This window comes from Homalodisca vitripennis, chromosome 2, assembly GCF_021130785.1.
Source record: "Homalodisca vitripennis isolate AUS2020 chromosome 2, UT_GWSS_2.1, whole genome shotgun sequence".
In the NCBI taxonomy this organism is placed as follows: domain Eukaryota; kingdom Metazoa; phylum Arthropoda; class Insecta; order Hemiptera; family Cicadellidae; genus Homalodisca; species Homalodisca vitripennis.
Window position 1 is genome coordinate 3,903,815 of NC_060208.1, and position 25,084 is coordinate 3,928,898.

The window sequence follows — 25,084 nt, forward strand, 5'->3', positions numbered from 1 at the left end:
TCATACTTTGCTGTCTGTGATATGTTATGTCAAACCGTTAAATATTAGTACACATCCAGCTGTGCTAGTATGTGGGCTGTGCCTCTCATACTTTGCTGTCTGTGATATGTTATGTCAAACCGTTAAATATTAGTACACATCCAGCTGTGCTAGTATGTTGGCTGTGCCTCTCATACTTTGCTGTCTGTGATATGTTATGTCAAACCGTTAAATATTAGTACACATCCAGCTGTGCTAGTATGTGGGCTGTGCCTCTCATACTTTGCTGTCTGTGATATGTTATGTCAAACCGTTAAATATTAGTACACATCCAGCTGTGCTAGTATGTGGGCTGTGCCTCTCATACTTTGCTGTCTGTGATATGTTATGTCAAACCGTTAAATATTAGTACACATCCAGCTGTGCTAGTATGTGGGCTGTGCCTCTCATACTTTGCTGTCTGTGATATGTTATGTCAAACCGTTAAATATTCAGTACACATCCAGCTGTGCTAGTATGTGGGCTGTGCCTCTCATACTTTGCTGTCTGTGATATGTTATGTCAAACCGTTAAATATTAGTACACATCCAGCTGTGCTAGTATGTGGGCTGTGCCTCTCATACTTTGCTGTCTGTGATATGTTATGTCAAACCGTTAAATATTAGTACACATCCAGCTGTGCTAGTATGTGGGCTGTGCCTCTCATACTTTGCTGTCTGTGATATGTTATGTCAAACCGTTAAATATTAGTACACATCCAGCTGTGCTAGTATGTGGGCTGTGCCTCTCATACTTTGCTGTCTGTGATATGTTATGTCAAACCGTTAAATATTAGTACACATCCAGCTGTGCTAGTATGTGGGCTGTGCCTCTCATACTTTGCTGTCTGTGATATGTTATGTCAAACCGTTAAATATTAGTACACATCCAGCTGTGCTAGTATGTGGGCTGTGCCTCTCATACTTTGCTGTCTGTGATATGTTATGTCAAACCGTTAAATATTCAGTACACATCCAGCTGTGCTAGTATGTGGGCTGTGCCTCTCATACTTTGCTGTCTGTGATATGTTATGTCAAACCGTTACATATTCAGTACACATCCAGCTGTGCTAGTATGTGGGCTGTGCCTCTCATACTTGCTGTCTGTGATATGTTATGTCAAACCGTTAAATATTCAGTACACATCCAGCTGTGCTAGTATGTGGGCTGTGCCTCTCATACTTGCTGTCTGTGATATGTTATGTCAAACCGTTAAATATTCAGTACACATCCAGCTGTGCTAGTATGTGGACTGTGCCTCTCATACTTTGTTGTCTGTGATGTGTTATGTCAAACCGTTAAATATTCAGCAAGACTACCAAAAACTTGCTACAACGCTGATTTTCCTCAACGTTTATTGTGGAAATTGATCTTGATTACAACAAAAATGGTTCAAATTTTATCAATTGACTGGAGATGAGACTTGGATGAAGCATGTCAAATGTGAACACTTAATACTGACACTGAACTACGCAGGATGAAGCGTGTCAAATGTGAACACTTGATACTGACACTGAACTATGCAGGATGAAGTGTGTCAAATGTGAACACTTGATACTGACACTGAACTACGCAGTGGTGAAAATATGTGCCACAGTTCGATGTGGCCTAATTTGAATGGCAATTCTGTATAGAAACAGTTGAAGAATGTATGTAATAAAAGTACATTTTTATTTTCTTAATTTTTTATTTCAAAACATTACTTTCTGGACTAAACTCATGTTTTATAAATGTAAATTAAAGGATATGTTCAAAAGAATACCTACAGAATTACTAAGATTTGTTATTATCAGTAAAATAAGTTCAGTTTTTGTGATTAATGTCATCAAACATGTAGTCATAAAATTGTTTAGTGATGAGGTTGTCTAATAAATATACAAACTCATACAACTGCTGTTGTACTATACACAGCTATGGACACAATCTGGGGATGGGATAGTCACTGAACAGAGCATCAACAATCGCTGAAACTCTTAAAACATTTACAAATTACCTACATGTTACTACATGTTAAAGGTTGCTTACTGCAATAACAGCTGTCCTGGTGCAATGTCATCCATATATAATATTTTAATTATTTCTCCCCTTATAATAATGATTTATCTCATTCTATTGTAGCTAATTTTATGCATGCTTTATCTAAATGGTAATAGGATATGATAGATAATTATATAACTTTTCAGAAGTAATTACGTCTTTAACAGCCTTTTATTTAAATATTAGCAATTGACTTATTAAGCTTTCCTTAATAATATACTGAGCTATAATAATAACTGTGTATTGATCATTACATACTTTTGTGAAGGAATTTGATACAAAACACTAATAGAATTCTTGTAATAATAACTGGGTATTGATCATAACATACTTTTGTGAAGAATTTGATACAAAACACTAATAGAATTCATGTAATAATAACTGGGTATTGATCATTACATGCTTTTGTAAAGGAATTTGATACAAAACACTAATAGAATTCATGTAATAATAACTGGGTATTGATCATTACAAACTTTTGTGAAGGAATTTGATACAAAACACTAATAGAATTCATGTAATAATAACTGGGTATTGATCATTACATACTTTTGTGAAGGAATTTGATACAAAACACTAATAGAATTCATGTAACAATAACTGGGTATTGATCATTACATAGGTACTTTTGTAAAGGAATTTGATACAAAACACTAATAGAATTCATGTAATAATAACTGGGTATTGATCATTATATACTTTTGTGAAGGAATTTGATACAAAACACTAATAGAATTCATGTAATAATAACTGGGTATTGATCATTACATACTTTTGTGAAGGAATTTGATACAAAACACTAATAGAATTCATGTAATAATAACTGGGTATTGATCATTATATACTTTTGTGAAGGAATTTGATACAAAACACTAATAGAATTCATGTAATAATAACTGGGTATTGATCATTATATACTTTTGTGAAGGAATTTGATACAAAACACTAATAGAATTCATATAATAATAACTGGGTATTGATCATTACATACTTTTGTAAAGGAATTTGATACAAAACACTAATAGAATTCATGTAATAATAACTGGGTATTGATCATTACATACTTTGTGAAGGAATTGGACACAAAACACTAATAGTTGTTTATATTTCTGTGCGCTTAGCTACCTTGTGTGAACTGTGATACTAATACGATAAGAATTCATGTAATAATAACACATTTATACAATTTAAGGCTTTATCTCTTTTAATAATCCTACTTTACATATGTATTGTTGCCATAAAATGATATAATGCCACGACGTGTATCTAACAATTATTAATTATTTTCAGCTTTTTAAGGTAATAACACAAATTATGAAGGTCCAATAATAATGTAAAAATAGATATTTCCCTATTGATAAAAACCTTGGAATGTGATAAATCCTAAAAGATTGTATAGTTATCTAACATATCATATTACCATTTAAATACAGTATACTTCAAAAATTTTAAACTGTTTTTTCCATGTCATAACTAGGTGATCTTACTCCATCTGGAAACTGCTTATACATGTAAATTAATGTTTCCAAGTTCTAAATTAATTTAATTCCTTTCACAACATATAGTGCAGTTCAAATGTTCAACAACCAGTGATTTTGCTAGCAAGTTACAACTTCCTGTTTTATTTTTAAATATGATTCATTGAAAAACATTTTTTTTTGCATCCTGAAGAAGACTCAGCTTGTCAAAGGAAAGTGACGTGTTAGATTCAATTTTGGGTATTACCCTAAAAGTTTATCCCCGTCAAAAAGTATTGTAATTTCGTTGATGCGTCAAAACTCCAAATATGATATAAGAAACCATAAATTGATGAGACGGATGTCCTTTAGCATATCACCATCATGGGTACTAAATATTGTTATCAGTGCAGAATCTTATAATTACAAATAACAGTACCTTAACCTTACCAAATATGTTGTATAACACATCTACCACCAGACGATACAGTAATGATCAGTGACACCCCAACATATGTCTGCGGTGCTTGGTAGCCAAATATGTTGTATAACACATCTACTACCAGACGATACAGTAATGATCAGTGACACCCCAACATATGTCTGCGGTGCTTGGTAGCCAAATATGTTGTATAACACATCTACTACCAGACGATACAGTAATGATCAGTGACACTCCAACATATGTCTGCGGTGCTAGGTAGCCAAATATGTCGTATAACACATTTACTACCAGACGATACAGTAATGACCAGTGACACCCCAACATATGTCTGCGGTGCTTGGTAGCCAAATATCTCATATAACACATCTACTACCAGAGGATACAGTAATGATCAGTGACACCCCAACATATGTCTGCGGTGCTTGGTAGCCAAATATCTCATATAACACATCTACTACCAGAGGATACAGTAATGATCAGTGACACCCCAACATATGTCTGCGGTGCTTGGTAGCCAAATATGTCGTATAACACATCTACTACCAGAGGATACAGTAATGATCAGTAACACCTCCAACATATGTCTGCGGTGCTTGGTAGCCAAATATGTTGTATAACACATCTACTACCAGAGGATACAGTAATGATCAGTGACACCCCAACATATGTCTGCGGTGCTTGGTAGCCAAATATGTTGTATAACACATCTACTACCAGAGGATACAGTAATGATCAGTAACACCTCCAACATATGTCTGCGGTGCTTGGTAGCCAAATATGTTGTATAACACATTCACTACCAGAGAATACAGTAATGATCAGTGACACCCCCAACATATGTCTGCGGTGCTAGGTAGCCAAATATGTTGTATAACACATCTACTACCAGAGGATACAGTAATGATCAGGAACATCTCCAACATATGTCTGTGGTGCTTGGTAGCCAAATATGTTGTATAAACACATCTACTACCAGACGATACAGTAATGATCAGTAACACCTCCAACATATGTCTGCGGTGCTTGGTAGCCAAATATGTTGTATAACACATTCACTACCAGAGGATACAGTAATGATCAGTAACACCTCCAACATATGTCTGCGGTGCTTGGTAGCCAAATATGTTGTATAACACATTTACTACCAGACGATACAGTAATGATCAGTAACACCTCCAACATATGTCTGCGGTGCTTGGTAGCCAAATATGTTGTATAACACATTTACTACCAGAGGATACAGTAATGATCAGTAACACCTCCAACATATGTCTGCGGTGCTTGGTAGCCAAATATGTTGTATAACACATCTACTACCAGACGATACAGTAATGATCAGTAACACCTCCAACATATGTCTGCGGTGCTTGGTAGCCAAATATGTTGTATAACACATTTACTACCAGAGGATACAGTAATGATCAGTAACACCTCCAACATATGTCTGCGGTGCTTGGTAGCCAAATATGTTGTATAACACATTCACTACCAGAGGATACAGTAATGATCAGTAACACCTCCAACATATGTCTGCGGTGCTTGGTAGCCAAATATGTTGTATAACACATTTACTACCAGACGATACAGTAATGATCAGTAACACCTCCAACATATGTCTGCGGTGCTTGGTAGCCAAATATGTTGTATAACACATTCACTACCAGACGATACAGTAATGATCAGTAACACCTCCAACATATGTCTGCGGTGCTTGGTAGCCAAATATGTTGTATAACACATCTACTACCAGAGGATACAGTAATGATCAGTAACACCTCCAACATATGTCTGCGGTGCTTGGTAGCCAAATATGTTGTATAACACATTCACTACCAGAGGATACAGTAATGATCAGTAACACCTCCAACATATGTCTGCGGTGCTTGGTAGCCAAATATGTTGTATAACACATTTACTACCAGACGATACAGTAATGATCAGTAACACCTCCAACATATGTCTGCGGTGCTTGGTAGCCAAATATGTTGTATAACACATCTACTACCAGAGGATACAGTAATGATCAGTGACACCCCAACATATGTCTGCGGTGCTTGGTAGCCAAATATGTTGTATAACACATTTACTACCAGACGATACAGTAATGATCAGTAACACCCCAACATGTCTGCGGTGCTTGGTAGCCAAATATGTCGTATATAACACATCTACTACCAGAGGATACAGTAATGATCAGTAACACCCCAACATATGTCTTCGGTGCTTGGTAGCCAAATATGTCGTATAACACATCTACTACCAGACGATACAGTAATGATCAGTAACACCCCAACATATGTCTGCGGTGCTTGGTAGCCAAATATGTCGTATAACACATCTACTACCAGACGATACAGTAATGATCAGTAACACCTCCAACATATGTCTGTGGTGCTTGGTAGCCAAATATGTTGTATAACACATTTACTACCAGACGATACAGTAATGATCAGTAACACCTCCAACATATGTCTGCGGTGCTTGGTAGCCAAATATGTTGTATAACACATTCACTACCAGAGGATACAGTAATGATCAGTAACACCTCCAACATATGTCTGCGGTGCTTGGTAGCCAAATATGTTGTATAACACATTTACTACCAGACGATACAGTAATGATCAGTAACACCTCCAACATATGTCTGCGGTGCTTGGTAGCCAAATATGTTGTATAACACATTCACTACCAGACGATACAGTAATGATCAGTGACACCCCAACATATGTCTGCGGTGCTTGGTAGCCAAATATGTTGTATAACACATTTACTACCAGACGATACAGTAATGATCAGTAACACCCCAACATATGTCTGCAGTGCTTGGTAGCCAAATATGTCGTATAACACATCTACTACCAGAGGATACAGTAATGATCAGTAACACCCCAACATATGTCTTCGGTGCTTGGTAGCCAAATATGTCATATAACACATCTACTACCAGACGATACAGTAATGACCAGTGACACCCCAACATACGTCTGCGGTGCTTGGTAGCCAAATATGTCGTATAACACATCTACTACCAGACGATACAGTAATGATCAGTAACACCCCAACATATGTCTGCGGTGCTTGGTTGTCAGATATGTTGTATAACACATCTACTACCAGAGGATACAGTAATGATCAGTGACACCCCAACATATGTCTGCGGTGCTTGGTTGTCAAATATGTTGTGTAACACATATCTACTACCAAACGATACAGTAATGATCAGTAACACCTCCAACATATGTCTGCGGTGCTTGGTAGCCAAATATGTTGTATAACACATTCACTACCAGAGGATACAGTAATGATCAGTGACACCCCAACATATGTCTGCGGTGCTTGGTAGCCAAATATGTTGTATAACACATCTACTACCAGACGATACAGTAATGATCAGTGACACCCCCAACATATGTCTGCGGTGCTTGTTTGTCAAATATGTCGTATAACACATCTACTACCAGACGATACAGTAATGATCAGTAACACCTCCAACATATGTCTGCGGTGCTTGGTAGCCAAATATGTTGTATAACACATCTACTACCAGACGATACAGTAATGATCAGTGACACTCCAACATATGTCTGCGGTGCTTGGTAGCCAAATATGTTATATAACATATTTACTACCAGACGATACAGTAATGATCAGTAACACCTCCAACATATGTCTGCGGTGCTTGGTAGCCAAATATGTCGTATAACACATTCACTACCAGACGATACAGTAATGATCAGTGACACCTCCAACATATGTCTGCGGTGCTTGGTAGCCAAATATGTTGTATAACACATCTACTACCAGACGATACAGTAATGATCAGTGACACCCCAACATATGTCTGCGGTGCTTGGTAGCCAAATATGTTGTATAACACATCTACTACCAGACGATACAGTAATGATCAGTAACACCTCCAACATATGTCTGCGGTGCTTGGTAGCCAAATATGTCGTATAACACATTCACTACCAGAGGATACAGTAATGATCAGTGACACCCCAACATATGTCTGCGGTGCTTGGTAGCCAAATATGTTGTATAACACATCTACTACCAGACGATACAGTAATGATCAGTGACACCCCAACATATGTCTGCGGTGCTTGGTAGCCAAATATGTCGTATAACACATTCACTACCAGAGGATACAGTAATGATCAGTGACACCCCAACATATGTCTGCGGTGCTTGGTAGCCAAATATGTTGTATAACACATCTACTACCAGACGATACAGTAATGATCAGTGACACCTCCAACATATGTCTGCGGTGCTTGGTAGCCAAATATGTCGTATAACACATCTACTACCAGACGATACAGTAATGATCAGTGACACCCCAACATATGTCTGCGGTGCTTGGTAGCCAAATATGTCGTATAACACATTCACTACCAGAGGATACAGTAATGATCAGTAACACCTCCAACATATGTCTGCGGTGCTTGGTAGCCAAATATGTTGTATAACATATTTACTACCAGACGATACAGTAATGATCAGTAACACCTCCAACATATGTCTGCTGTGCTTGGTAGCCAAATATGTCGTATAACACATTCACTACCAGACGATACAGTAATGATCAGTGACACCCCAACATATGTCTGCGGTGCTTGGTAGCCAAATATGTTGTATAACATATTTACTACCAGACGATACAGTAATGATCAGTAACACCTCCAACATATGTCTGCGGTGCTTGGTAGCCAAATATGTCGTATAACACATCTCACTACCAGACGATACAGTAATGATCAGTGACACCCCAACATATGTCTGCGGTGCTTGGTAGCCAAATATGTTGTATAACATATTTACTACCAGACGATACAGTAATGATCAGTAACACCTCCAACATATGTCTGCGGTGCTTGGTAGCCAAATATGTTGTATAACATATTTACTACCAGACGATACAGTAATGATCAGTAACACCTCCAACATATGTCTGCGGTGCTTGGTAGCCAAATATGTCGTATAACACATTCACTACCAGACGATACAGTAATGATCAGTGGACACCCCAACATATGTCTGCGGTGCTTGGTAGCCAAATATGTTGTATAACACATTCTACCACCAGACGATACAGTAATGATCAGTGACACCCCAACATATGTCTGCGGTGCTTGGTAGCCAAATATGTTGTATAACACATCTACTGCCAGACGATACAGTAATGATCAGTGACACCCCAACATATGTCTGCGGTGCTTGGTAGCCAAATATGTTGTATAACACATCTACTACCAGACGATACAGTAATGATCAGTGACACCCCAACATATGTCTGCGGTGCTTGGTAGCCAAATATGTCGTATAACACATCTACTACCAGACGATACAGTAATGATCAGTGACACCCCAACATATGTCTGCGGTGCTTGGTAGCCAAATATGTCGTATAACACATCTACTACCACATGATACAAACTTTGCTACTAAGAACTTTACTAAACCTTAAGTATCAAAGTGTTGATTCCTAGAACTTTCAATGTTTTATCTTTTAAAATCTAATTTCATTTCAATCATTTTAATATTCTTCCCTAATATTTTTTGAATAAAGTTATTATTGAATTTTATTGGGTTTGTACATTTTGTTAATTATTTTCACTCTATTACTTGTTAGCATGATCTATCTCCCCGGAATGTCTTATTGCTCTAGAGTAAATTGTAAATCTATATCTCGAGCTTTACTCATCTTTTAGCCTTTTACCTTTGTAATTCTCTGATTGTAATAAATCATTGTCGGAGTAATCATTTTGTATTTCAGCAATAAATATTTAATTTTTTACTTGTATCAAACAGAAGTTACAAGTGTTTATATAAACATCAAAGACGACCTTTCCCTTGTCCTTAGCAATTATAAAACATCAAACAGTTGTTATGTGTGATACTAATTTATAACAGTCATTGAATGAAGCACAAGTCTTGATTAATATCTAGGACAAAACGTGCAACAATTGTTTTCAAGTGTCTATGTCCAAATCCTCACCTAAAGTGATGGGTTCCTTCAAATTTTACTTTGCAAATCTCAAGATGTGATGTTTAGCCTGTAAAAACCTGTATGTTAGCAATTCCTGCTAATACCATCAGCCAACAGTAACTAAGACAAAGAAGTTTGTTACAAACAGAAATCTGTGGTGGGCTCACTAGACGGACAAACCTGTATGTTAGCAATTCCTGCTAATACCATCAGCCAACAGTAACTAAGACAAAGAAGTTTGTTACAAACAGAAATCTGTGGTGGGCTCACTAGACGGACAAACCTGTATGTTAGCAATTCCTGCTAATACCATCAGCCAACAGTAACTAAGACAAAGAAGTTTGTTACAAACAGAAATCTGTGGTGGGCTCACTAGACGGACAAACCTGTATGTTAGCAATTCCTGCTAATACCATCAGCCAACAGTAACTAAGACAAAGAAGTTTGTTACAAACAGAAATCTGTGGTGGGCTCACTAGACGGACAAACCTGTATGTTAGCAATTCCTGCTAATACCATCAGCCAACAGTAACTAAGACAAAAAAGTTTGTTACAAACAGAAATCTGTGGTGGGCTCACTAGACGGACAGCATGTGTGTGACCTAGTGATGGCAGAATCAAGCAGATTTTATAATTGAATATTATAGTGATATTGTGATGTTAAAATGAATGAATTGGGCAGTTTCAAATAGACTATGATTATAATAAACATTCTGTACTGTCAAAGTATCAAAAATATCAATTGTTTGAGCATTTCAAATAAGATCTCTACGTCACTAACAGGTGGCAATAAAATGCACATTTATGCAATAAGATATTTTGTATTTAACATTTAAACATAGGTTTTTTAAAAACAATATAGTATAACTAATAATTCTAAATATAACTTAGTTTTAATTTAATAAAACTGACTTGGTTTCTGTACATAACATAACACGTCAGATAATACTAATAACACAAAGATGTTAAATTAATTTGTAAATAATAAAAATATTTTGTAGCAATACTGCTTGTTACTCAAATATAATTATTTGAAACAATTAACAGTGTTCAAGGTGTTCAATTTTGTAATATAATTGGAAACAATCAAGTCTTAAAACATTTAATAGTAAACATTTTAATGTAATTTGGTGTTAGTCGGTAAAATAAAACTTATTGCATCTCTTAGTAAGTATATTAACTTATGAATACATCAATTGTTATTTAAGACAGGCACCATCTTAAAACAATAGTTATATTACTGTGATATCTAAACACTGGGTAGGTTATTTAGACAATCAGGGAATCATTCTGTGTTTCCTTTGTTTTGATTTTGATAGGTATTCTTCCAAAGATTTAAGAACTGAAATAATCATTCCAAATGTTTTGATAGATGTTGTATATGTATAAAACATACACATATAAAACATCTGTAAAACTTTAATTCAGATTATTCATGATTAATAATGTGAATGAAATAAATTGCAACTAAACTTACAATTTTTATTAACAAGTCTTAATATTTGCAAATCTCAAAATGAGATTTAGTTTATTGTACTTAATAGCATTTTTTCAAGAAACATCTATTTACAAAAAGTCATCTATATTTTGAATAATGAACCTTAGAAGGTACAATGTTTACACGGTGTAGTTCAGTTTTGTGTTGAAAATGTTCTCCCGTTGTCTTAGTTTGCTAAAAAATTAATTCTGGTAACTCATACTTTCAGAAAATCACTTACAAATAAATAGCACTAAAAAGTTACTAGATTTTTATAGTATTTTACAGTTTTAGACATAAGAATGATGTCTGTAATATTACTGACACATTACTATAACCTACACTTACTGAAATTTACAGTTACAAATTATAAACAACGTTAGTGGGCATTTGTCTTGGTTGAAAATTTAATTTAAAATAGTCATGATTCTTTAAATTTCTATGAAAGTTTTATGGACAAATTTGTGGATGGTTGAAACTTAACAGAAGCAATAAAATTTCAAACTGGTTCGTTTCACTTTTTATTGTAATTTGAAATAAGGTAAATAATAATTTAATTTAATTTAAAATAACTTATGACGACTTGTGCTGTACATTGAAACTGTACTATACTGTATACAGGCCTCCATGATGGAGTTGAAGTAAAAATTAAAGTTTGTATTAATAATAAAATACTTAGAAGAGGTTTAAAAGTATTTTTTACTTGGATTTTTCATTAAATTATAATTTGGAAGTTTTTGCTGACAGTCATTTCTATAGTATACCTGTACTTAAAAATATTTCTTCTACAAAGATAAGATTATACTTTGCTTGGTCCCATGGTTAGTGGGTCTGGAAGTTGAAAGAGTAAAACGGAGGTACTAGATCAAACAGACAATCCATTGATTATCTGTTACAGTTGCTACTTCTGAGCCTAAGCCATTTCAGTAGGTAAACATGAAAGTAAAACTACACACTAGGTGAGTAGAGAACGTTGAACCAATCGATTTTTAAATGTTGTGTGTGCAAGGACTGCTTTTGACACTTTGACATGTTTTGCCCGATGAGTTTTTAGTTTGTCAATTGTTGTTAGCTGTCCAGTAGCAGCTGTGCATGTAAGCACTAGAGTAGATGCTGTGTTGGTGAGTACGGTAGAGAGCGATCGACTTTCAACTAATTTTCCTTGCTAACATTCAGTTCGGTGCGATTTGATGTAGTGGCTAATGTCTTGTTGTGCGTTGCAGTGAAAAAGGCACCGCCGAAGAAGGGCGGAAACAAGAAGAAAGGCGGTAAGAAGAAGAAGGCACCTCCGAAAGCTGCTGCCGCCGGTGACGGCGAGGAAAAGCCTAAGGGACGGCCAAAAGTGGAGAAGAAATGGACTGAAGAAGACTTGAAGAGAGCCATCGCCCTCGTGAAGAGTGGTGAGTCGGCGTGGACCATCTCTCGGCAGTTCGGGATCAAGTATAACATACTCTCTGCGGCCACAAAGGTCTCCTATTACGGCCTCATGTACAGCAAGTGCAAAGGAGAGGACAAGAAAGGCAAAGAAAAAGATGTGGAGAAAAAAGAAAAAGCGGACGACACAAAAGAGGAAAAGATGGAAGAAGACGAAGTTAAAAAGGAGGAACAAAACTAATTGACTATAAAAAAAATTAAATTAAAAATTTTTCACTCGAATAATTTTTAGCTGATATCTGCTTAGAACTAAGGTATTTCTTTAAACGTAAATACAGTAATAACGAATTTGCTTGTAGGAGAGCTTTAACAATACAAAATATATGTTGTTAAAATGTGTGATTTCTTTACAGGGCAATTAGAAACAGTTTAGAATAGAAATATATTTTATCACAATATTATAATTGTAAGGATTCTGGAAGAATTAATACTTAGTGTGTTTTTTTTTCTGGAAGAGTTAATGGGCATTGTGAAATGTGTTCTTTATAAAGACTTGCTTTGTTCATTGTAAGCTATTAGGAATTAGATTAATTATTTATAATCATGAATTGTAGTGTTGCAAATATATACCAATACAAAAGTTACTGTACTGGGAATTGAGAATTTTCGGTATTTTTACTATAATAAAAAGAAAGACAAGGTACGGAGTTCGTATCAGTGCTTTAACACTTAGTGAGTATGAATACTGTGTGTATGATGCAATATTGCCAGATTTAATCTATGTTATGTCCTATGTTTCCAGTGGCTATATTAGCTTTAGAATTAGTTCATGTTAGGCATAAAATATAATTAGCCTTTAACTTTTGGGGGCTTTGCCATGTTAACATTAGAGCAGTTGACATTATAACGTTTTCTTTCATCACCAAATCACTTTCACTAATCATCAACTTGGTAACTTTTGACAAAATGAACAATTTCTCGAGATTTGTGCAATCAACTATTTTGTAAAGCTCCAAATTCGTTAAATGAAGAGTTTAATACAGAAGTAGGTTCTTGTTACATCAAATTCATAACATGTCCTCAAATGATTTATAAAAAAAATTTGAAAACAATTTATTTACTAACCAAAGTACTCCTAGCAAATTAGCAAAATTAACAGTAACTAATACCATCATTGCTAATTAAGCTTTCTTGTTCGTGTTAGAAATATAATTGCCTAGAGGAAAATATCAAAGGTGTACCATTAACTTAAGTGTTATTTTTCCACTTTGATAAAGTCATTGCTTGCTGGATCGAAAACAATTAATAAGTGTTCAAAATATGTTTCTAAACAAAGCTTCTTATGCTAGTAAAGGCTACAAAACCTTTGTCAGAAAAACACAAGTTTGCTTTACTAACAGGACCGAGTCCTTAGATTCATTTTGCATTGTACAAGCACACAACCTGGTTTGTCAGTAAGAAACTAATCAGTTGTTATTTGTGCTAGTTTTGTTTGAGGTTGAATTGGGAGAGTATCTCAGCTTCTTATGCTAGTAAAGGCTACAAAACCTTTGTCAGAAAAACACAAGTTTGCTTTACTAACAGGACCGAGTCCTTAGATTCATTTTGCATTGTACAAGCACACAACCTGGTTTGTCAGTAAGAAACTAATCAGTTGTTATTTGTGCTAGTTTTGTTTGAGGTTGAATTGGGAGAGTATCTCAGCTTCTTATGCTAGTAAAGGCTACAAAACCTTTGTCAGAAAAACACAAGTTTGCTTTACTAACAGGACCGAGTCCTTAGATTCATTTTGCATTGTACAAGCACACAACCTGGTTTGTCAGTAAGAAACTAATCAGTTGTTATTTGTGCTAGTTTTGTTTGAGGTTGAATTGGGAGAGTATCTCAGCTTCTTATGCTAGTAAAGGCTACAAAACCTTTGTCAGAAAAACACAAGTTTGCTTTACTAACAGGACCGAGTCCTTAGATTCATTTTGCATTGTACAAGCACACAACCTGGTTTGTCAGTAAGAAACTAATCAGTTGTTATTTGTGCTAGTTTTGTTTGAGGTTGAATTGGGAGAGTATCTCAGCTTCTTATGCTAGTAAAGGCTACAAAACCTTTGTCAGAAAAACACAAGTTTGCTTTACTAACAGGACCGAGTCCTTAGATTCATTTTGCATTGTACAAGCACACAACCTGGTTTGTCAGTAAGAAACTAATCAGTTGTTATTTGTGCTAGTTTTGTTTTGAGGCTGAATTGGGAGAGTATCAGGAGGGTTAAAAATACCAAATCATAAACTCATAAGTCAAATTTTGTTTAGTTTTATACTTAAAACCGACTGTGAGATAAATAATAACAGTTATATCAGTGTTAGCCAACAGAAACATTGACTGGTGAGACAATTCAATAACAGTTATATCAGCGTTAACCAACAGATACAGAAACTCGTGAGACAATTCAATAACAGTTATATCAGCATTAGCCAACAGAAACAAAGACTGGTGAGACAATTCAATAACAGTTATATCAGCATTAACCAACAGATACAGAGAATGGTGAGACAATTCAATAACAGTTATATCAGTGTTAGCCAACAGAAACATTGACTGGTGAGACAATTCAATAACAGTTATATCAGCGTTAACCAACAGATACAGAAACTCGTGAGACAATTCAATAACAGTTATATCAGCATTAACCAACAGATACAGAGAATGGTGAGACAATTCAATAACAGTTATATCAGTGTTAGCCAACAGAAACATTGACTGGTGAGACAATTCAATAACAGTTATATCAGCGTTAACCAACAGATACAGAAACTCGTGAGACAATTCAATAACAGTTATATCAGCGTTAACCAACAGATACAGAAACTCGTGAGACAATTCAATAACAGTTATATCAGCGTTAACCAACAGATACAGAAACTCGTGAGACAATTCAATAACAGTTATATCAGCGTTAACCAACAGATACAGAAACTCGTGAGACAATTCAATAACAGTTATATCAGCGTTAACCAACAGATACAGAAACTCGTGAGACAATTCAATAACAGTTATATCAGCATTAGCCAACAGAAACAAAGACTGGTGAGACAATTCAATAACAGTTATATCAGCGTTAACCAACAGATACAGAGACTGGAAGTTGCCATTTTCAGCCAAATAGTTGGTCTTTATCTCATTAGCTGACACTAATTTAGGTTTCATTTTCGTGTCTGACTGTATTGTTGTACATTTATAATTTGTTTAAGTTTTAATGAAGTGATTTCAGCGAAACTAATGTCCAAATACAAACAAAATTTTTTAGTTTTAATATTGTCATTGGGCTGACCTTGAAATTGTAACTCTGCACATGCACAATTGTGACATGCATTGATTCCCTGCCTCGGTGGACTAGTGGAAGTGGTCCTGTTGTGTGATCGCCAAGGAGCCCTGACAACTCTTCTGGGGTTATATTGGAAACACAGGGGGAGCTCACATAGAAGCCTGTAAGAAAATGTGAACAAATATTTACTATACGTTAGGTGCCAAAAACAAACTGTTTTTATTATGATTGACCTATTAATGATTAAGATCAGGTTCACCTTTTTCAATTACCCTGTATATAAAAAGACGTTAAATATTTGTATTCATTTTGTTAAACACTGGATGTTAAAAACATGTGCTACCAGTGAATGTGGAAAAATAAGATGACCCAGTGACACAGAAATACAGTAGTGACGCCTGTCCTAATTATATCTGGTGAAGCCACCACTAGTAATAATTTATCATATATATCTCACTCTATGGTTTGTACGCTAGGAACGTGACATATAAGCTTAGTTTTATCATTGGTGGTGGAGTTTTCTTTTATTTCTGGTGTTCTTCACCTGTCATGTAAGGTTTTGTAGATGTAACACTTGTACACACTTTAGTGTAAGTCAGCCGCCTACTACTTGAAGGACAGACAAAAACTTTTGGAATTTGTATGAAACTAAGCACGACTCACCTTGTCCCCTTTGAAGTAGGAAACCCACTAAACAGTGGATTAACATTGACTTTAGTACATTTGTTTCATGAAAGATTTGTCAAAGTAACTCAATTCCTTACTATAGAAGTATTTCTGTTTATTAGCCCGCTACTTCATGGATATTCAAGGGTCCTACATTGAAGGTGATTAGACCCTCCACTGCCAAGTGCTTTTGTTTCAGCGCATGATTCGATTCATAAAATTTTTGGCTGTCCCTCAAACCCCAGTATTTCTGTCTTGGTTTGAAGTTGTTTTAACACCACGTTTGCTATTCTAACTTTATTTACCCTCGATAAGTGTAACAATAGATTAGCCATTTGTGTTACAATGTGTCCACTAGAGTAGGTCCTACACGTGTCGGTGCGATTGAATAAATACTTAGCACTTCATTGTTGTTTCATTGATTCACCTCAAACAGATTGAAGAGAACGGCCAATGTACAGTGATACAACAGAGAAGAGGCTTTGTACCAAGAAACATCAAAGGTCGGAAGCCAAGAACTCATAATAGTCTTTGGTCTAGTTGTCATTTATCAGTGGAGTGTTTGTTAATCGATAGGCCAGGATGTCAGGAACTGCAGACGATATCACCGACTCATTCTAGTCTAGAATCTCTTAAATCTGTAGATTGAGCAAAATACCAAATAATTCAGTAGTAAACAGTAGGATGTAGTAAAAAAAAAACTCTTATCTCTTGGTCTTTATAGGTTTCTACATATCCATTGTTTGCTTAAAAATATACCGATCATTGGAATATAGCATATACTAACATTGACGGGCTTTGGCTGCTACAAGTTACAGACAGAGTAAGTAATGGAAGCTTATAATGAAACTGAACAGTTTGGGCCAATAAATATAGTACAAAAAGTAGTTGTGACAATATGTGGTAATACTAGTCTGTTGTGGCATTTCTATTTCTTTATTGTTATTTCACAAAAACCACCCTGTAGTTTCAATCTGACAGATCTTCTGAACAGGCTAACACTTCTGGAAGTGACAGAGTTAAACAGTCAGTGTTACTAATGTGTTGTGTATATGAGCAGTGGTGTAACTAGAAATTGGCTTTTGTGGGAGAGAGGGGGGAGAGAAGGTGAATCTTTTTGAAGAATACACTACATTGGATAGTATAGACTAAATCTGAATACATCTAAATTAGTATTAAATAGATAAGCTTAATTCAAGGTAAAACATTTAACCCCTGCACTTAAGAATAGTTGGATTGATCTTATATGGATATTTATTTATTTGTTGGGTTTTTGAGTAAGGGAAGATTCTATCCTTCACCACTGGATGTTAAACTGTAATTGCACTCTAAGGTTATTACAAAAGTTAAGCTCATTATTCATATTCTGTTTGGACATTGACGATGCCCAATCTGCATTTCGTCTGGCCGATATGTTTCAGCCAATAATTTGTAATGATTTCTCTTAATCCATATATGACTGAGGAAATAAGTTCCCATGAAATAATTCAATTCTTTCTCCAACACCATGAAATTTTATTGAATAGTTCCAGTGATTTTAGTACTACTTGAACTGTTAGAGGCCAGTGTGGAAGAATCTTAAAGTTAAAGTCCTTAGTTAACGCACTTAGGATGTATGAAATGGTGGGGCTCTACGTAGTTAACAATATTGCAAGTAGTCATATTTTAGGTACATATTATATCAGTGTTTACAATTTACAGCTTTAGATGTTAAGCAAAATTGCTAATTGCTTTGCACATGTATAAGCACTTCTGGCTCAAGCGAATTATATTTTGGACGCCAGTGTTGAGTTTGGCTTGTTGCCACGATCAAGAAAATATTCAAAATGTTTATATTTATGGCCATTGTAATTTACTCCAGTATAATTACTTTTTTGTGTCTAGTTGATTTTGCCTTGTTTTCCTGATCAAGAAAATGCTGTATACATAATATACAGAGGTCTGATAAGCTTACTTCTGTAAAAAGATAACTAAGATGGACTTTAAATTTATAGTAAATGTTAGATAGTAACTTTACCTTTCTTATCTCTATTACAGCACTGATCAAGCTCTAGATACTCGTTATCTGCTGAACTGAACAGTTCAAAGTATATTTGTACTTAAATTTTCTTATCTGGATATTTTCTTATCCTTTGCTCAAAAGTGGTTACAGATGAGGTTGAAATAAGAATTGTTGTTATTATCTAGATTCACACTATAAATGTAAACAAATTGAAAATAGTGGTTAAATTAATTAAACATATCGTTGTTTTGTCATGAAACAATGTTTATACAGAAAAGTTGACTGGCTCTCTCAATTAATAAAATTTGTTTGCTTTAATGCATTTTTTATGGAATTTTTTCAACTTTAGAGACTGGTGGGGCATAGATTAACCTTATACGTAGATAGATTAACCTTATTAAGCCTTATACGTTAACTTATATTTTGATGTGTTTATTATCATTAATGTAGGTTTTTATCTCTTATTGAAAGTTAATTTACAATTCTGCTTATTAAAATCAAATAACATTCTATTTTGGTAAAACCCGTTTCAACTATGTTGTTGAAAGGGCTACAAAGCCTTATATTTTGACTTTGACTTTTGACTTTGAACCAAGGACCCTAAGAATGGCCATTGCAAAATTTCAGCACAATTGGTCTAGTACTACACACACAGATAGAAACCATTAGATTTGTATATACTGGTATAGATCTTTTAATTAAATAGGTGTAAACCAGTTTAAAATAAGATTTAATATAGAAAGTTGTATACAAATATTATGATTTATGCTTGCCATTTTCTTATTATTAAAAGCATATAAAAATTGAAGAAAACATGATTTTTAAAGTTATCAGTCTATAATCAATGCTCATATATAATCACTTTTGCTTCCTGAGAATACATATTAATAGTCATGAAAGATCAAAACTTCTCAAAAATAGAATTTATTTCACAATCGTCAAATAATTTTTTTAATCGAATAATAAGAAAACTGAAAATTACACTAACATCAGTTAGTACACTCCTTAAGGATATTTTATTATCCTAAATAATAATACAAATAATACAACAACAGTTACAGCATATGCAATGAAACAGATTGTTTTCATTTGGTTATACGTGTTAAATTGCAATTTCTTGAGAATAATGTACTGACATCAGCAATTCAATATATTTTTTGTAATATATTGGTGTGGTTAAATAGATTTATAGATAATAATGAAAAAAGTTGTGGAAAAACTTTTAAATTTGGAGATAACAATTTCCATTTTCAAGTATTAAATTTTGAATGCTGTCTTAATGATGTTAAATTATCCTATTTGGAAACTTGTTGTCTCAAGGTACATTTACTCACTGTGCTGCAGTTTTTGACTGCGGGGAAGGGAGGCGGGTGAGGGCAGCCGTGACTGGTGAGGCGTACTCGTGCCCTGCCTGCGGTAAGATCTACGGCTACAAGAGCAACCTCCGCAGACACCAGAAAGTGGAGTGTGGCAAGCCTGCGGCCTTCGCCTGCCCATTCTGCCAACAACGGTGCAAGCACAAGCAGAACCTCGAGGTGCATCTGCGGCGGAAACACGCTGACCAAATACAACTGCCCGGCACTCCGACCGTGACCTTATTTGGTGGAAATAAAGACCACTCTCCCTAGCATCGGGTTTTTCTACTCCTTTTATCTTCTTCCTTTGCCTTCAAGATTTTCTATAAGAAAGAAGAGTTAGCAATAACTTTATTGTCCAGCTGATTTAACTGAAGAAAGATGAACTACAAAAGTTTTAGTTGCTGTGATTGTATCCACAATATTTCCATAAAGAAGGGCCAAAGCTGGGTCTGTACAGAAAATTGATGAATGCCATCTAAGGCAGAATATTGTAGCATATCGTAGGAAACTTGGTAAGATAACTGAGGTTTTAAAAGAGTAGGAAAAAGTTTTTATTTTTATCATTTTATCAACACCTCTAATGATCTCATTTCGAATTCTGATTGAATAGATTTTTTAATTCTTTTAAACTCAGATCTGTTCCTTTGGTAATTTCTTAAACAACTTATTTTTAAAGCAATATGACATGTCCCTTCTTGTTGTAAATTTAACAAGTCTATTATAAATTGTTTTCTTACGCCAAAATTATGAGTCTTGCTTGTAAGGAAAGGATTCTAATGTTCAATTACAACAGCTCTCTGCCATGCAAGGCTAAAGAACGCTTCAAGTGCTCGTGCAAGAGTCTATTGATTCCTCTGATTGATTGCAGACCTCCTCAGGTTCCTCGTGAGGGACAAGAGGACCACAGGAGGCTGCTTGCACTCCTGTCCCCAATGTGGCAAAGGTTACCAGTCACGTAACAACCTTCAACGTCATGTCCGTGTGGAGTGCGGAAAAGACCCGCAGTTTGCGTGTCCTAGCTGCAACCACAGGTTTTGGTACCGATCTAAGCTTCGCAACCACCTGATCATCGTTCACAACAACAAGTTTCCATCCGCAGTAACTCACATCTAAGCATCTAGAAAGTGCATTCATTGTCTGTGATGTCATATTCTATTTCCTTGTCATTGAAGTTATGGTGATCTACAGAAAAATAAGAATATCACCATAAAAAATAAAAAAATAGTTGTAATAACGTTACGTTCAATGTCTTATATTGTTGTTTGCGTTCATTTTTGTTCTAATTGGAATAAACCTTATCATAAACTAGTAGAACATTTTAATGGAATCATTTTTTATTAATGAACTTCCATTAAATATAAACTTTGGTTCTTTTGGTAATCTTCAGTTACCAGAGATAATTATTAGTTTTATCTATTTTAAAAGCCTAGATAAGACATATTTAATAATGTGAATGTAGATTTTTTCACCTGTATGTATTCACCATATTAAATACTTTTTATTAAAATCTTATTATTCAGATATCATTACAATTAAAAACATTTAATAAAACAGTGATAAAAGTGTTACTTAATAATAATTCAAGAAAATTGTAACCAATCTTGTCTACAATTTTAGCTTTAGACATGTATTTTTAAAATTAATTATTACTAATTATTTCTTAAAACTGTGTCTTTAATTGAGGTTTAGGTCCACAGAACTCCAGACTTATTTGCAATTATTTATGTTTAAGAAGTCAATTTAATTTTGTAAACAGAAAGCTTTGTTATAGTTTTGTGATCTCATCTTACGTAAATCTTAGGTTAAATTGTAAATTTCATGCTTACCAATCGGTGGTCTCTAAATAGTCATAATGAAGAATAGGATTTTCTCAGGTATAAAGTGTCTTTGAGCACTTCAGGAAAGGTCACCATCTTGTGTAGTCTTAGCCAGTGATATTTTAGCTTTCTTACCTTTACTTATTCTTTAAAATGGATTTTCATTAAGACCCATTATGAAGAGATGCGTCTAGTGTAGAGTCTACTGAAAGCAACCCCCCACTAAAAGTTTGTCTGACACCATATTTTGGATGTTTGCCCGAGTGATAGATCATATCTTATTTATTTCCATTCTGTTCCATTATTCAAACACTTAACAAGTTACCCTATCTGCAAGTAAAAGTTTACTGAAGCGCATTAAACGTCCCTTTTGTACAAAAAACAATTTACTTGACTAAATATTCTCTAACATAACCTTTTTTTTAAACGTCCTGTTTGTTAGAGTCAAAACTTAGCTTTTCAAAATTCTAGCGAGTTAAATGAATATAGGTAAGGAATCAATAATATTTATTTAATACTAATTTGGTAGAGAAACATTTTACAACTATGATTTGATTTTTTTATCTGTAGATCATCTTGTATATTTTAAAGCAATACAGATCTTATATAAAAGTGGTGACTTTGTGGTTTTGGAATTGGTATACAAGAAATCAGCAAATACTTTTGTCTTAAAATTTTTAAAATTTGATTGTTTACATATTTGAGTATGGGTAATGATAATTTTCTTTCAATATTAAACTTTTAACACTCTAGATTTGATGTTTAATTATTATTATTGTGATAAAAATAACCCTATCGATGGCTGGACTGCTACACTAATGTCCTGTTCTGATCGTAGACGCAGATGCAGGTACGGCTAAGGATAGCACTGCAGCAAGAGCCAAAACATCACTGCCGCAGGTGAGCACATCGGAAGGGTTCGCCTGTGATCGCTGTGGGAGACGTTACAAGTGGCGACAGAGCCTGGACCGCCACTTGCGCCACGAGTGCGGCAAGTCCGCCTCGTACTTTTGTCAGCTGTGCAGTTTCACCGCTAAGCACAAGACAAGCCTCCAACGTCATTTCATGACCCTACACATGCCCAAGTTGAGGGAACAGCAACATCGACTCTTGGCCTTGCAATGGACAGAGCCTCCCCCATAGAGTTGTGGCCCGTTGTATCGATATGCTTGTGCCATAGTCCCCCTCTTTTACTTATGTTTCTAATTAATTGCTTGTTTTCAAATTTTTAATTAATTAGATTAACTTAAATTCCCTAACTATACTATGATTAGCTCAATTACGTCATTTGTTCAAGGTATTTACAGATTTGTTTTAGAGAGCCTTTGCTTTTCTTCTTCATCTGATTGAACCTAATTTGGTATCATATTAATGGTGTTATTATTATTTTAAGTAATTTCCTCTTTTTTACTTCAGTTTGGAATTTATATTGCCTAAGAATAAGTTAATAACCATTGTTTTAAATATTATTTCCTATACATATATTTTCTGTGTTCTTTGATTTAATTGAAAATAAAATACAAATTTTAAATAAGTACAGTTAATAATTTTATAAGGAGGTTAAGTGAATCAGTGTCATTCTAGATTATAGTTAAGCGAATCAATATTATTCTAGATTATATTTTTCTAAGCTTGATTGCAACATTAAAAATATTTTATTGTAAAAACTATTTGAAATACATAAGATGTTTGCTAATTCAACCATTAGATATAAAATCCATCAACTGCCTTTGAATTTAGAGTGAGGATTAGTCTGTAATTCCAAAAGACTAGAATATACAATTAGCTATCTGTTTATTTTTCATCTTTTATATTTAATGCATTTGAAATTAATTATATTTTATCATTATTTGTAAATCTTATTTACCGGAGAGTTCAATAACTGTAGCTATAAGTGATATTCTGCACAACAAAGCCTACATTATTAGAAAGTGTGTGTTTTAACAATTTTCATTACTTTAGTATTGTATTTTATGCTTGTTGATGTTACATTTTAGTCCTGAAATTTACTTTATGAAACATGCTGCTCACAATTTTATGCCTCTTCTTTGTCTATTTGTTACAAAAGTTATTGTTGATTGAAATAAAATATTATTTTTGTACGGTTTGTATAATTCTTTGTTATTGCTTATATAATCTTTACTAGTTTCTTAGTATAGCATGGCACAAACATAACAAACATGTGACTAGAAGTATACAAACATGTGACTAGAAGTATACAATTAGCTTAATCACTTGTTACAGTCCAACTTGTATCAATTATCAAATGTGTCATTGAGGACTGCATCCATTTATTACAATCACTGAAAACTAAATATTAAAGAAGACTTTAAACATTAAAATATCTTTTTAAAAAATTACCACATAAATGTTTTAATATTTAAAAACCTGTTGGTTTTTTTATACCATTGTCCAGTGATACAAGAAATCAGTAACATTATCGTTCAAGATCGGCAATCTGATATCCTCCTCTGGTGGATAACTAACTTTATCACATAACTACAATTTAGATTAAAATAAACAAATCAAACCAAAGCATTATGACACACTTAAATCTGGAATCACAAGCATGTTGGGAATCAATGCACACTATTTCTAAAACTTAATAAAAACAAAACGCTATTTAAAAAACTAAATACAGGTTGCAATAGGTCTGTACTGAACAACCAACCACTGACAACTGCCTAGAGGCCATGATAGTAAATGGTGATCGTCATGGCGGAAACAAAATAATGGAAAGTCAGGAAACAGAGGTTGAACTATTTTTATTATTGGTTCATTCTAAATGTACTTCTCAAAGCCGTATTGTGACTCTGCATTGGTTTATTAGAAATCTCTAATCTGTTTGATTCCATACACCTCCTTGTTAGTTCCATTTCCATAATTGGCAACCAAAGCGATCTAATTTTGACTGTTAACTGGTCGTTTGTTCCATTAATTTAACCATAATTAATTACACTGCCCATTGTACATTAATCTTTTAATTTATACAAACATTAATGATGATCTGTTATTCATTAGCTAAGTCAAATTAAATTTGTATCTTCATGTCCCTCAGATTTTCCTTATTGTTGTTTAAGCCATTGACTTAGATTTTTGTACTAAGGCCAAATTATTCTGTACAA

At 34.5% G+C, this 25,084-nt stretch overlaps 1 protein-coding gene across 2 annotated transcripts in view; it reads left to right on the forward strand.

Annotated features, from left to right (window-relative positions):
• LOC124356067 (longitudinals lacking protein, isoforms A/B/D/L-like) overlaps positions 1-25,084 on the forward strand; it is a 288,880-nt gene that overhangs the window by 189,945 nt on the left and 73,851 nt on the right. The window lies entirely within an intron of this gene.